Source organism: Emydura macquarii, unplaced genomic scaffold (assembly GCF_026122565.2).
Source record: "Emydura macquarii macquarii isolate MOO-44397 ecotype Brisbane River unplaced genomic scaffold, CSIRO-AGI_Emac_v2 contig_1551, whole genome shotgun sequence".
Classification (NCBI taxonomy): Eukaryota; Metazoa; Chordata; order Testudines; family Chelidae; genus Emydura; species Emydura macquarii.
The window spans coordinates 24447323-24458967 of NW_027131688.1; the positions used below are offsets into that span (position 1 = coordinate 24447323).

Genomic DNA, 11645 nt, shown 5'->3' on the forward strand with positions numbered 1-11645 from the left:
GTCCTGTCTCCTATTCTGACCTTGGGGGAGGCCACATGCAGCCTGAACTAAGGGCAGGTCAATTGCAAAGAAAACATGGGTACCTATTTACTCATTGTTCTCTGTGTCTTCATCCCAGCATTATAGGTGCCCAGCCAAATGAAAAGTTTTGAATAGATGCAAGGGGCCATATTCAGCCTTGATATAACTGAGAGCACAATTCCAGTGAAGTTAGTGCAGTTGTGACCATTTATACTAAAGCTGATTTTCCTTGTTAATCAGGCAGAATAAATATTAGACTGGAATAAACCAGGTTCAGGTTTAGTGATGTTAAGAAATTGGCTGGGAATAGTTATATGAAATGGAGGAATTAACATGGATACCACATATACTATTAGTTGACTCCGGCATGGTTGACAGTAGGAAAAGAAACACTCGCTAAGGTCTACACTAAAGCAGACATGTGCTTATGACAAATTTGCAAGTAGGAATGTGTTTTTTCCAGAATTAGTTGCTACTTTGAAGTGAAAGACTTTCTATTTGCCTTTTTTCAGGGTGATGTTGAGGTCTTTATTCTTATACAACTACCCTTGCTACTTATCAGGGCTGCTGATTGTTGTTGGATGCTATGGAGAGTCACTCAAACTAACATCAATAACCACCAAGTATTATACAAGATGTAACTCTACATAGAAAAGTAGAGCTTCAGGGAACCCAGCCTTGAAGCCCCTATACAGCTAACGCCTGTGCTAGCCATTTAATAGATCCTTCTTTAATTCAGAGCAGTATTGCTTATCTAGCATTCACTTTTCATCTGCTTTGAATCCACAGTCATCAGTGCAGTCTTCAATATGATTGAATTAAATGCACACTGAATCTCCCTGGGTTCTCATGTCTCTTCGCACTAAGAGAGAAGAGAGAGAGAGAAGCAGCAAAGTGAGAATTTCTTTCGATTGGTGTTATGTATACCAGCTTTAATTGAATGGAGGAGCCCCCCCACACTTCTATTATGGGGTAGGGCATAAAGAAAAGGGAATAAAGAGGTTTTATTAATGCCCTTCATAAACTGTAATTCTTCAGTCAAGTCCACGTCAATTTATTTTCCTTTCCAGGCTAAATTATTTATGCTTGTTGCAGTCTTTCAACATGTAGCATTAATAGGTCAGATTCCTGGGTGTGGTGTGACTGCTCTGTGCTGTATCTCTGCTAGAATTTGGCTGTGAACTCAGTGCAACTGGCCACAAGAGGTTCATGCCAGTGTAGCACAGAATAACATAGCAGTTCCTGCAGCACCCTTTCCCTGCTGCCAATACAGGAGATGTGTCCAGAGCAAAGGGATGGTGGCCAGGGCTTTATTTACACCCAACTGATTCTCAGTGCTATTTTGGGCCTTCGGATATGCTGGCTGCTCCAGTAATTTAGGTCAAGCTTTAGGAATCTCTAACTTGTGCCAGGGAACCAACCCTGAATATTGCTGAGGGGTAGTGCAAAGATGAGTTTTATGTCACCTTCTTTCACAGCTGTCCTTGGTCTACCTCTTCCCCAGCCACACCTCAGATCTGTGCTCTGTGCTCCGTGGTGGTAGAGGGTCTGTTCCAATGCATAAGTCTTCACATCCTTTTATTAATATGTTTTTTTACTGAAAGCCCAGGGCTGCACCATGACTGCAGTTGTCAGTCAATTTGCCAAATTACTGGCAAATTTGTTCACTGCTTTCTTCTGTTTTCTGCAAAGTGTTAAGGCAACTCTGACCCACGGCAATCCTCTGTTTTGGTTCTTCCTAATCTTGAAGCTCACTCTTGGGTGTGTTTTCACCAGCTTTCCAAACCGTCTCACTACTCAAAGGAAGAAAACCATGTTTCACCTGTGATCACACACTTATTATCATGTCCATTTGCGGGTATTCTCAGTTAATCCCCACCACTTCCCTTTCTTCAGAATTCAGACACATCTGTACCTGGTTAAGCCTCTATTTCTACCTGCTGCTGTTTCCTTCCCCCCACTCCCAATCTAGGTAGTGTGTGTTAAAAGTGTTTTGATATGAAAAATAATTTTAATATAGGAAAAATGGAGATGATTATTTTATTAATAACGCATGATATAGTGATGTAGGGATTGTTCCTGCAATTGCTGGTTACTTCTCATTTATGCTACTGCACTTTTATACCACTCTTCTAGTGTAAAAGGGTCTTATAGTAAATTAGATTTACACCCACTCTAAATCCTCTTTATAGAGCCAGAGTGTAAATGAGAATTGATCCCTGAGGGCTTACTACCAAGAGTAGTCCCAGAAAGGGTACTGGGCTTGATCCTCCTTATGTTTATGTATCAGTGTAAACCAAGAGTAACTACATTAAAGTCAATGGGCCTGATTCTCATATACATGAAGGCCCCTTTATGCTGCTCTGAGGTAAAGTATATGTACACTGCCAGGGCAGTGCAGAGTGGCCTTACTGTAAATGAGAATCAGGCTCAGTGGTATCTTACCTTAGTAACTGTCTGCAGGAATGGGCCTTTAGATCATAAAATAAGAGAACTTGCTTTCCCTGGAATCCTGCCTAGCGCTGTCTTTATATAATGTTCATTATCAAATAAGCCAGCCTAGACACTTTTGATCTGAAGTTTAATCCTGTCACTTTTAGAATTAACCCATTACCTTTGTTAGTGCACCTGATGGAGAGACAGAAATTATAGATGTTTGATACTTCACATGTTTTTACAAGTAAAAAATACTTTCAGACTCATTCAGGTTGCAGACATGAATGTCTAAGAGTTTAAGTTTAAGAGTCTGGCTTTTCTTTGAAAAGGACTCACTTGCTAGAGCAGGGCAAAAATATCTCAGATTATTTTTCCATGAATGTATACTCTGAAAGAAAGTTGAATTCTCTTTGCCTGCATTCACTTTCAGTGGTTGTTCTAGCAAATGAGTTTATTGGCTGGAATGCATGGCACAATGGTGGGTTTTAAGTGAATGCTACATAGTGTTTACAGAGAGTGAAATTTGATTTGTAAATTGTTATAATTATTATTTCTTAATTATTTATGCATTTTTATTTAGAACAATATACTTCCTAAGTGCCTGCTAATTATTTAAAATTACAGAATCAAATCCACATTTCAATCAGCCCACCCTTTTTATCAGGCAGCAACTTCTAATATAAATAACAACATTCCAGCACATTGGCCTGTATTTCAGTGGACCCTATTTTTTCCTCAAAGGCCAGGCAAAATGGACAAGCCCTGCAGCATGTCTTGGAAATTAAGAAATCCAAACAATTTTGGACCAGGACAGGAAGGCAATCTAGAACCTTGTGTTCTTTATAGGGAACGCCTCATCAGCCACTCCTTTCTATGATATCTAAGATAGCATCAGTGCAATTGATTGCAACTGCCACAATGTGTCACTTGTTTATATTGTGCTAATATGTAGGCAAATTTCAGACACATAGAAAGACATAGTCCCTGCTCCATAGAGTTTACAATCGGAAAAAGAACTTGCCCTGTAAATTTGATTCAAATTTGCCATCTGACCTATATGTCCAGTCAAAACTTGAAATATGAGTATTGAACACTCTCAGTGCAATCCACAGACTGAGGGTTATGTGTGGAGATAATTCAGTAAACATTTTCCAGTATCACAGAAATCAACAAGTAAAACATAAGCCAGAGAACAGGAACAGTGAAGAAGAAAAAGCAAGTTTCAGGAGTTAAATTACTTGTCACAGAACATTTGTTCAGTTCTATCACTTATCCCCAAAAGAGTAGCATTTGGGTGCACTGTGGATTGTATTCTCCAATGTCCACTACTTTAAAAATCTAACTTCAAGAGCAGTGTTTAGGTTCTGAAGCTTGCTGTGGAGGTCACTTATTGGGATATGCCCTGTTGTTTGAGTTGAGAGAAAAACGGACATTTTAAAAAAATATTTTGGGCAAAAGTTTTCTGAGAGGATGGAAAAGGTTGACCAACTCTCCCCAGAACTGCTTTGGGACAAGCTTGTTTCTTGCCCTCTATGTCTATGCAGATGAGTAAGTTAGCTCAAGCAGAGGAGAAAGGGGGCATCTGCCCAATGTATTGGAGACAGAAAAGGAGCTGCATCTGCTAAGCTACGTGCAGGTGGGCAAGGAGGGGACAGGGCATGAGCAGACCCCCTGGCTCTATCTCCCACTGTACCAGTCATCAGAGCAGAACAGAGCAGGACTTGTGACTACACATTGTCCCTTCCTGTGCCCTGGGAGTACACACTAACCAAGCTTAGAGGCACATTTCTCTGCCTGGAGTTTAATCAAATTTATCAGGGCAGCTAAATTTGGAGCTTACATTTATTGTTTATCTCTAGCTGGAAGCTTCATTTGAACTTCCTCATCAGACTTGCATTTTCCATTTGACCTTAAAGGGACACCATCAATTAGTTTAGGTTGCACATTCAGCTTTTTATTAAGTCACCAGAGACAATATCACCTCTGCTTTGCTTTCAACTGAACCTCAAGAAAACATTCCTCCTGTTTTCCAGTGATCGCTGCAAGGTGACATTTAGCAGCAGTTTTAAAGGCTATGGAGCACATGTTCAGCTGATGTAAACGATCATAGCTCCACTATGGAGCGGTGACAATTTATACTTGCTGGGGCTCTGCCCCTACTTATGTAAATGATGGATCTCTCAGTGCTGAGGTGTCACAGCTCATACTTGAGAAAAGCTCACTTGAAAGTCCTGTGAAAAGCGTAGTCACAAAGTTTGCTATTACCAGCCAGTCTTTTCAACTAAGTCTGTCTGATTGCACTAATGACTATAAAAAGTCATTTAGGTAGAATAAGAATGATTTTGATATAATGCCAAGGAATACAAATGTATGTTTTGAACAGAGTTTCACTTCAATAACATATATTACATCCCCCACTTTGAGGGGGAAAAAAACCCTTTGGATTGGAATCACTTATAAGTGGGAATGCTAAATTGTTATGGAAGTGTGGAAAGTAATAGGATATATTTTAATGTTAAAAATGTTCTAGGGGGTTAACTTTTGACAGCCTATCTGCAATGTCCAGCTTATGCCTTCACAAAATTCTAGTCACACATGTAGACTGAATTATGCAGGTCTTGTCAACAACTGCCTCAAAAGGGTATAACTGGTAAAGAGGAATAAGCGGGGAGGGGAGAAGTAAAAGTATGTGTTCATCCTTTTAGAAAAGGGGAAAAGACGTCTTTTATCCAGTGTTTGAGAACCGCTTGTAGGGGTCAGAACATTTGTACTACCATGTCAAACCTAAGACAAAAGACATTTGACTGAGAGGATAAACAGATGTAAATACCTAACTGGCAGTTGTTGGCATCTGTCCAAGGGTTAGGGTTGTTCTCCCAAAGGTTGAGCTGATTAGACAACTAAAACAATGTCCTCTTTTTTTGTTGATTTCCAATCTCACTCCGCTTCTTTTAGAGTATTTAGATTCTGAAAGACAATATACATAAAAAAGTAAAGTAAATAAAGCCAAAATGAGGAGATTAGACCACATTCCAGCATGTCTGAATATCTGTCCTCTTGCAACCTTTTATAGAAGGAGACCACAACAGTTGCTGGAGAGAGGGGAAAAAAATTAACCTGTGTTTCTTGGTGCCGCATTGAAATACCCAGAGAGGAATCTATAGCAAAGATGTATATGGGTCTGATTCTGCTCTCCCTATATACTAGATTAAATCAGGAGTAATTCTAAATTGGTGTAAAAGCCAGTGTAAGATTTCAGGCCTCTATTCTTTACTAAGATTTTGGACAAAATATTTGGTGTGATCTTGGAACAAGAAAAATTAAACCATTAAGATATAGCAATCGTACATTGTGTAGTACTGATGGGAAGGGAATTTAAATATGTCATTAGATCTAGTTCTGGATGCTGCCAAGTTAGATTCTCCATGGTTAAACTACTAATTCTAAACAGAAAGTGAAAACAGTCAGGCTAATTTCACTGTCCAAAATGTGTGGAATGCAAAAAAGTATACAAGAAGCCCTTGTGTTATGATCTGTGCTCTGTTCTGCAAAGCCAGTGGATTTGGCTACCAGGGTATTTTTCAAGAGCTGTAGAACCAGCATAGATTGAAGGGAGTTCTGAGGTGTCTGGGGACTAAGCCCTGCTGCTGCTTACTCCCTCCATGGGTTAAAAGGGTTTTCTGGAGTATTTTGCTGCTCTCTACACCATATAGCAAGGGCTTTTGCTTTTACTCAATCATTTCTTTTCTACAGCATTGTTTAGCTTTCCTTTGTACTCGAGGTATCACCATAGCTAAAATATCAAATGTAAGATATAAAATATTGACAGATAAGTTATTCTTACCTTGTAATCTGCCTTCCCTTGCTTTTGCTAATACTTACACATTTTCCTTTTGTGGAAAAGTAAATCTTATTCTTACTAAGCACTCATGGAACTGGGGCACTTTAATTAATTAAAGTGTGGTGTTTTCTTTGTAATGTTCTTACCAACTACACTCTTTATCAGAGACTGAACACAGGTTTGGGGCAGAGATATACCCATTTGTAATTAAGATCTGATGCTGTTTTGCTCCAAGAGGTACTAAACTACTAATGTTAGTTAATTAGGACTTTGGGGCCTGATTTTTAAAGATGGCTAAAAAAAAAAGCAATACATTATTATCTTCAGCCTGATTCTGCAAAGTGTTCCCACCACTGAAGAGGGCAGTTTGTAGTAAATTGCAAACAGCAGATACATGCTAACCACTTATGCTGCTAATTTCTGTGCAAATAAACTAAATTATACAGTTTCACTAGCTGTATTTTCCAATCCACAGGTGTTTATAGGAATCTTTCCATATGGATTGCAGCTGTTTTTGAGGGAACTAGGAAATACATCTTCCAATCTCTATACAGAAGACTCTGGAAAACTAAGGGACAGATCCTCAGATGGTGTAAATCAGCAGAGTTCCCTTGAATTTCACTGGGACTACTCACATGCTTAATTGCTGGGCTGGATGAGAAGCAAAATTTTCATCATCTTGGAGAATCAGGATTTAAATGTCAAAGAGGTTTAAGATCTTTGCTTGGCCACAACCATAATTCACCATGCATCAGATTCTGCCCTTAGTTCTGGCTGAAATTCTGACCTTTTATTCTGGTACAGTTTTACTTCACTTGCCAGGGTTCTGTGGGAGGCTCAATTAATTAACATTTGTTAGGCACTTTGAGATCGCTAGTGAAAATAGCTATCTATTTATTACTATTATTGGTAGAAGTGGACTTTGACATTCTGAGATTTTTGTTTTAAAAGCCAGATGAAGATTGAGGGCCTGATTGTCCACTGCTTTGCGCCTCATCCGCTCATTTCCCAGTGTACAAAGAGCATAAAACTCCACTGTTCACTAGCATTTGATAGCATTTTGGCCCTTTTTGCACTCACTTTGCACAGGGGAGTGCTGAAAAGTGCAAGACTACATAAAATCGAGCGCTGAGATTTTACACACAGAGAAGCCAGACAATGAAGGTAAAGTTCCAAGCATACTCACAATTGACCATCATTGTCCACATGTAGCATTCTTGTAGTATATAAACTGCAGGTGGAGTTTGCTCAGAACCCTGGCCTGTCTGCCTCCGGAAGGTAATTCCCAGCACTGGAGAGAATCTTTCATGGGTGCAGAGCTATTGAAGGAAAGAAGGTGTTACTGGGAACCTTCTACACTACACTGAGCCTTGACTTTTACTTCAGCCTTTTTGGGCCCTTAGCAGCTGATGTGAGTTAGAGCAGTCCCGGTCTGCTTTGACATATCCTATGGGGCTGGCCCTATACTCAGCAGCCCCTGGTTCATGTTTTTTGCAACCTCTCATACTACCTAAGGAGTGGACATTTCATCTGGAACCAAAGATTTAGCACTATGATGTATGGACAGTGTTAATGTAAGTGCTCACATAATTGCGTTACTAGTTGGAGTGGTGGTAAAATAATCTTATCGTAACCCGATCAGAGTTTCTTTCAATTGAATTTTACTTAACATGAGTGTTAAAAGAGCCAGGCTCAACATTCTGAGCACCAGCCTCAGCTTTGAAACCTATGGCCTTTGTGGGCATTAGTCACATCTTTAACCTTATCTTCATATAGTTTTTGTGGCTGAATATTTACATTTTTTTATTGCTGCCTCAAAGATAAATGGAAGATAAATCACAGAAGAACCTTGGAGCAGGATTTCAATATGTTGAATTCAAAATAAAGTTAATGTAAAGTTAAAGTTTGCCCAGGAAACATAATGGCAAGAGGAATCACAAAGGTGAAGGGTCCCACAACATTGCTGACTCAATAGAGGAAAGAATTCTATATATTTGGGGTGCATCTCTGAGAACACATTGTATGTAAAAACAGCGGAAAAATGCTACAAAGGTGCAATGAAGCTGAATTAGGATTGCCTCAGGAATCTTAACCTTTGCATTTTTAAACAGCAACTCTGCAACTGTAGCATTGCAGTAAAATAACACCGGACCTGAAATTTTTTATTTCCCTGTGATCTTTGCTTTCAGTGGGGGTTTGCCTGAATAAGGACTGAGTAAATCTGAGTAAGGAACTCAAAATTTGGTCTTTTTTTTTGTCCTTTTGGTAAACCATTTAATCCAATTGTGATAGGGTGTCTGCCACACACTGGCATTTAAAGGGTTAAAAGCAGCCCATGGGGAGAGGCTGGGGGGGACAGCCAATCAAAGGTTAGCAGGCCCATATAAAAGGAGCCTGAGGCAGGACAGGTGTGTTTCTTGCTGGCTGAGAAATGTATAGTATCTGAGGTAAAGTGACTGCTGGTAGGCACCAGGGAAACCAAAGGGATTCCTGGTGGGCTGTTGAAAGAAGATAGTTGCAACCCCTGAGAGTGGGTGAAGAAGGGGGATTGGAGGGAAGTGGCCTAGGGAAATAGAAGCAGGAAGAGGAACTAGAAGTGCAGCGAAAGACTATGAGTCACAAGTTTCCTGGGCTGGGGCCTGAAGTAGTGGGTGAGTGTGGGTGCCCCTCTCCCCACTTCACTCACTACTGGGAAATAGCTGGATAAGTGATTGCAGGTGCCACTTAGGAAGTGGTGGGATGTGAAACTGCAGGGGCCACTGGACTATGGGGAAGCCAAAACCTCCCCAGAAACAGGGGACACAGATTGTGATTTAGCTGGAGGACTGAGTCAGAAAAAGGCTGCTAGGGTTCTGGACAGCTCTGGGAGGGGCTACAGGTCAACTTCAGAGAGAGTGAGTGATAGTGTGCAGACTTGAGGATGTGGGCATTGGCTTGGATTTAATCCCCAGACAATCAGCAGGAGATGCCAGTTGGGTGGTGAGTGGTGAGAACCAGTCACATCTGTCCATCTCAGTTTGAACCTTTTTTTAATACTGATTCTGGTTTTCCTTTTGTATTTTCTTTTGACTCCTTACCCTAAGCTGTCTAGTGGCACATGTGTAACTTGAGGGCTCATTCCTTCAAACTATATGTGGAGAAGATATTCCTCTGTGCCTAGCTCTTGTCCCTTCTGCATGGAAAGAGGGAGTCTGCCTCTTACATGACATTGTCTGCTCCTGACATGAATGCTGGAGATGGTGTTCCATGTGTGCTCAGGGACTAGGCTATGTTACTTTTTCTGAACTCTGTGTTCCTTCCTTGCAATGGGAGCACCTTTCATGGAGGGGTCCTGCCAGAAGAAACTCTGGAAATGCAGCTGTCAGGAGACTCTCTAGACCTGATGTGAAGCTCCGTAGTGTTCTGGGGCCAGATGACAGGCTTCTTTTTCAGCGGAACTATGTCACAGGGTAAGGAACTACCCAGTGTCAAGTTAACAGAATCAGGGCCTCTGCTTTTAACCCAGTCCTTACCAAGCCAAACTGAAACCAATGGGTGTTTCACTGGATAAGGCCTGAATAAAAACTGCGTGAAGTTTTGGTTCCATGTATGTCCTGTGAAAGGAAGCACTTAGATATTAGCTGAGGTTAGGGCAAATAGAGTTTTCTTAAGGGAAGCAAGCAAAAGGTGCAAGTGGCAGCCTGGGATTGGCTGTGGGCATGGGCAGGGCTGCAGTCATTTCTCTGAATTAATGCTAGAGAACGACCTGCTGATGCCATAGCGGGCACGTGACGCCTAAAGAAGCTGAAAGTATATGGTGCCATCAAACAACTAATTTTCAAATATGTTTTTAATGATAGGGAAGTAGGTGGTGGGAAGGAGAGAATATGAATACACACATTCTGGAGTACAAGTGTGTTTCTTATCCATGCCAAACCAATGCCATTGCAACATGTACAATCCTTTTAGCTAAACCCTTAATGCATGGTCTATTTCAAGATGTGCACAAGAACAGAAGACCTGTCTTAACAAGAACTGCACTCATGTGGTCCACAGCAGAACAGTCTCATCAACCTCTCTCACCTGGGCTTTGAGGAGTTGAGTAGATTAACACCCCAGGCTCTTTTGTTCCCAATTAAAAAAAATTTGTTTCCCACCCCAACCTAACTCAAAATGGCAAAAGGATTCTGACTCTGATTCCAGCTTTAAAAGGGGGGGAAAAATAAAAGAGGGGAAATCCTGTTTTGGACAGAGACCAAAAAAGCAAACTTTCATCCAAAACTGTATGATCATGTGAAAATGGGGGTAGAACTGGAAGTGTTTCCTCCTTATCTATTGGGTTCGCTACCAAGTGACAGTGCTGTACTGCAGACACCAATGGATGTTACATGTCATGAATACAGTCAACAAAAATGTCCTGCAGGCATCCATTTTAGGCCTAAAACCGAATGTTTTAGTCCATGAAAAATTAGTGCTCTTATCTTTCTCCTTTAAGAGAGGGCACTTCAGGTATTGTAGAAGGAAGGTTCTGATTAATTTGGGCTGTTTCCCATAGGAATGCTAGATTGTTGTAGAGCCAGAATTCATGTTAGGACACATGCTCTACGTTTTAATTGGTTGTGTGAGAGTAAATGGCTGCAGGTCAGGGTTGCTTGTTTAGTCTGGGAAAAGTACACAGGCATGCTTACGGGGAAATAAGAGAAAGCGAGGTTCCTCCAGTGCTGAGTTTGGAATAACCAGTTTTAGATTAAGCTGTAGGCTGAATTCAGGGAGTAACCTGGGTGGAGAATTTGACTTTTTGAAAGGGAGCCACAGCATTTCAGTGACCAAGGACCCAATCCTGTGAGGTGGTGATCATTTTATGCCTGGCGTTGTGTGCTCTGGACTCTCAATGTTGATGGGAGTTGAGGGATCAGAGAGGAGGTGCTCTTTGTTTTGGCTTCTGAAATTCAGTATGTCCAATAAGCTTTTCTAATGAGCTACAGCAACTTTTGCTGGATCAGAAGGACAATACAAATAATGTAATTTACTAAATAACTTAATCAAGTGAGAGAGTCCTATGTCCATCTACTTGATTCATGTTTTCAGGCTTCAACCCACTGATAGCTGCAATTGACATATAACTGACCAGTTCCCTTTGAAGTCTGCCACTTGAAATATTTTAGATTCTAAAGGTACAGTTCTTAAATGCTAGTGGTGCATGGAGCTTTTGCAGAGCTAGGTCCCAAAGGCTCAACATATGAAATTGTTCAGACATGTATGGTTAAACAGAAGAAAAAAAACCCTACCTCTCCCCCGAAACAGGAAAGATGACTTCAACAATAAAATACAGGTGCAAATTTAGGGCCAGATACACGTATAGTGTATA

The 11645-nt window shown here is 40.8% G+C and overlaps 2 long non-coding RNA genes across 2 annotated transcripts; both read right to left on the reverse strand.

Moving 5' to 3' along the window:
- Positions 1-812: 812 nt before the first annotated feature.
- LOC137157747 (uncharacterized) lies at positions 813-1557 on the reverse strand. Its single transcript, XR_010921226.1, has 2 exons — positions 1488-1557; positions 813-883 (listed from the first exon to the last, which is right to left on the reverse strand). It is a non-coding gene; the product is annotated as an uncharacterized lncRNA (long non-coding RNA).
- Positions 1558-1680: 123 nt separating this feature from the next.
- LOC137157746 (uncharacterized) lies at positions 1681-6370 on the reverse strand. Its single transcript, XR_010921225.1, has 3 exons — positions 6302-6370; positions 5288-5424; positions 1681-1814 (listed from the first exon to the last, which is right to left on the reverse strand). It is a non-coding gene; the product is annotated as an uncharacterized lncRNA (long non-coding RNA).
- Positions 6371-11645: the final 5275 nt, after the last annotated feature.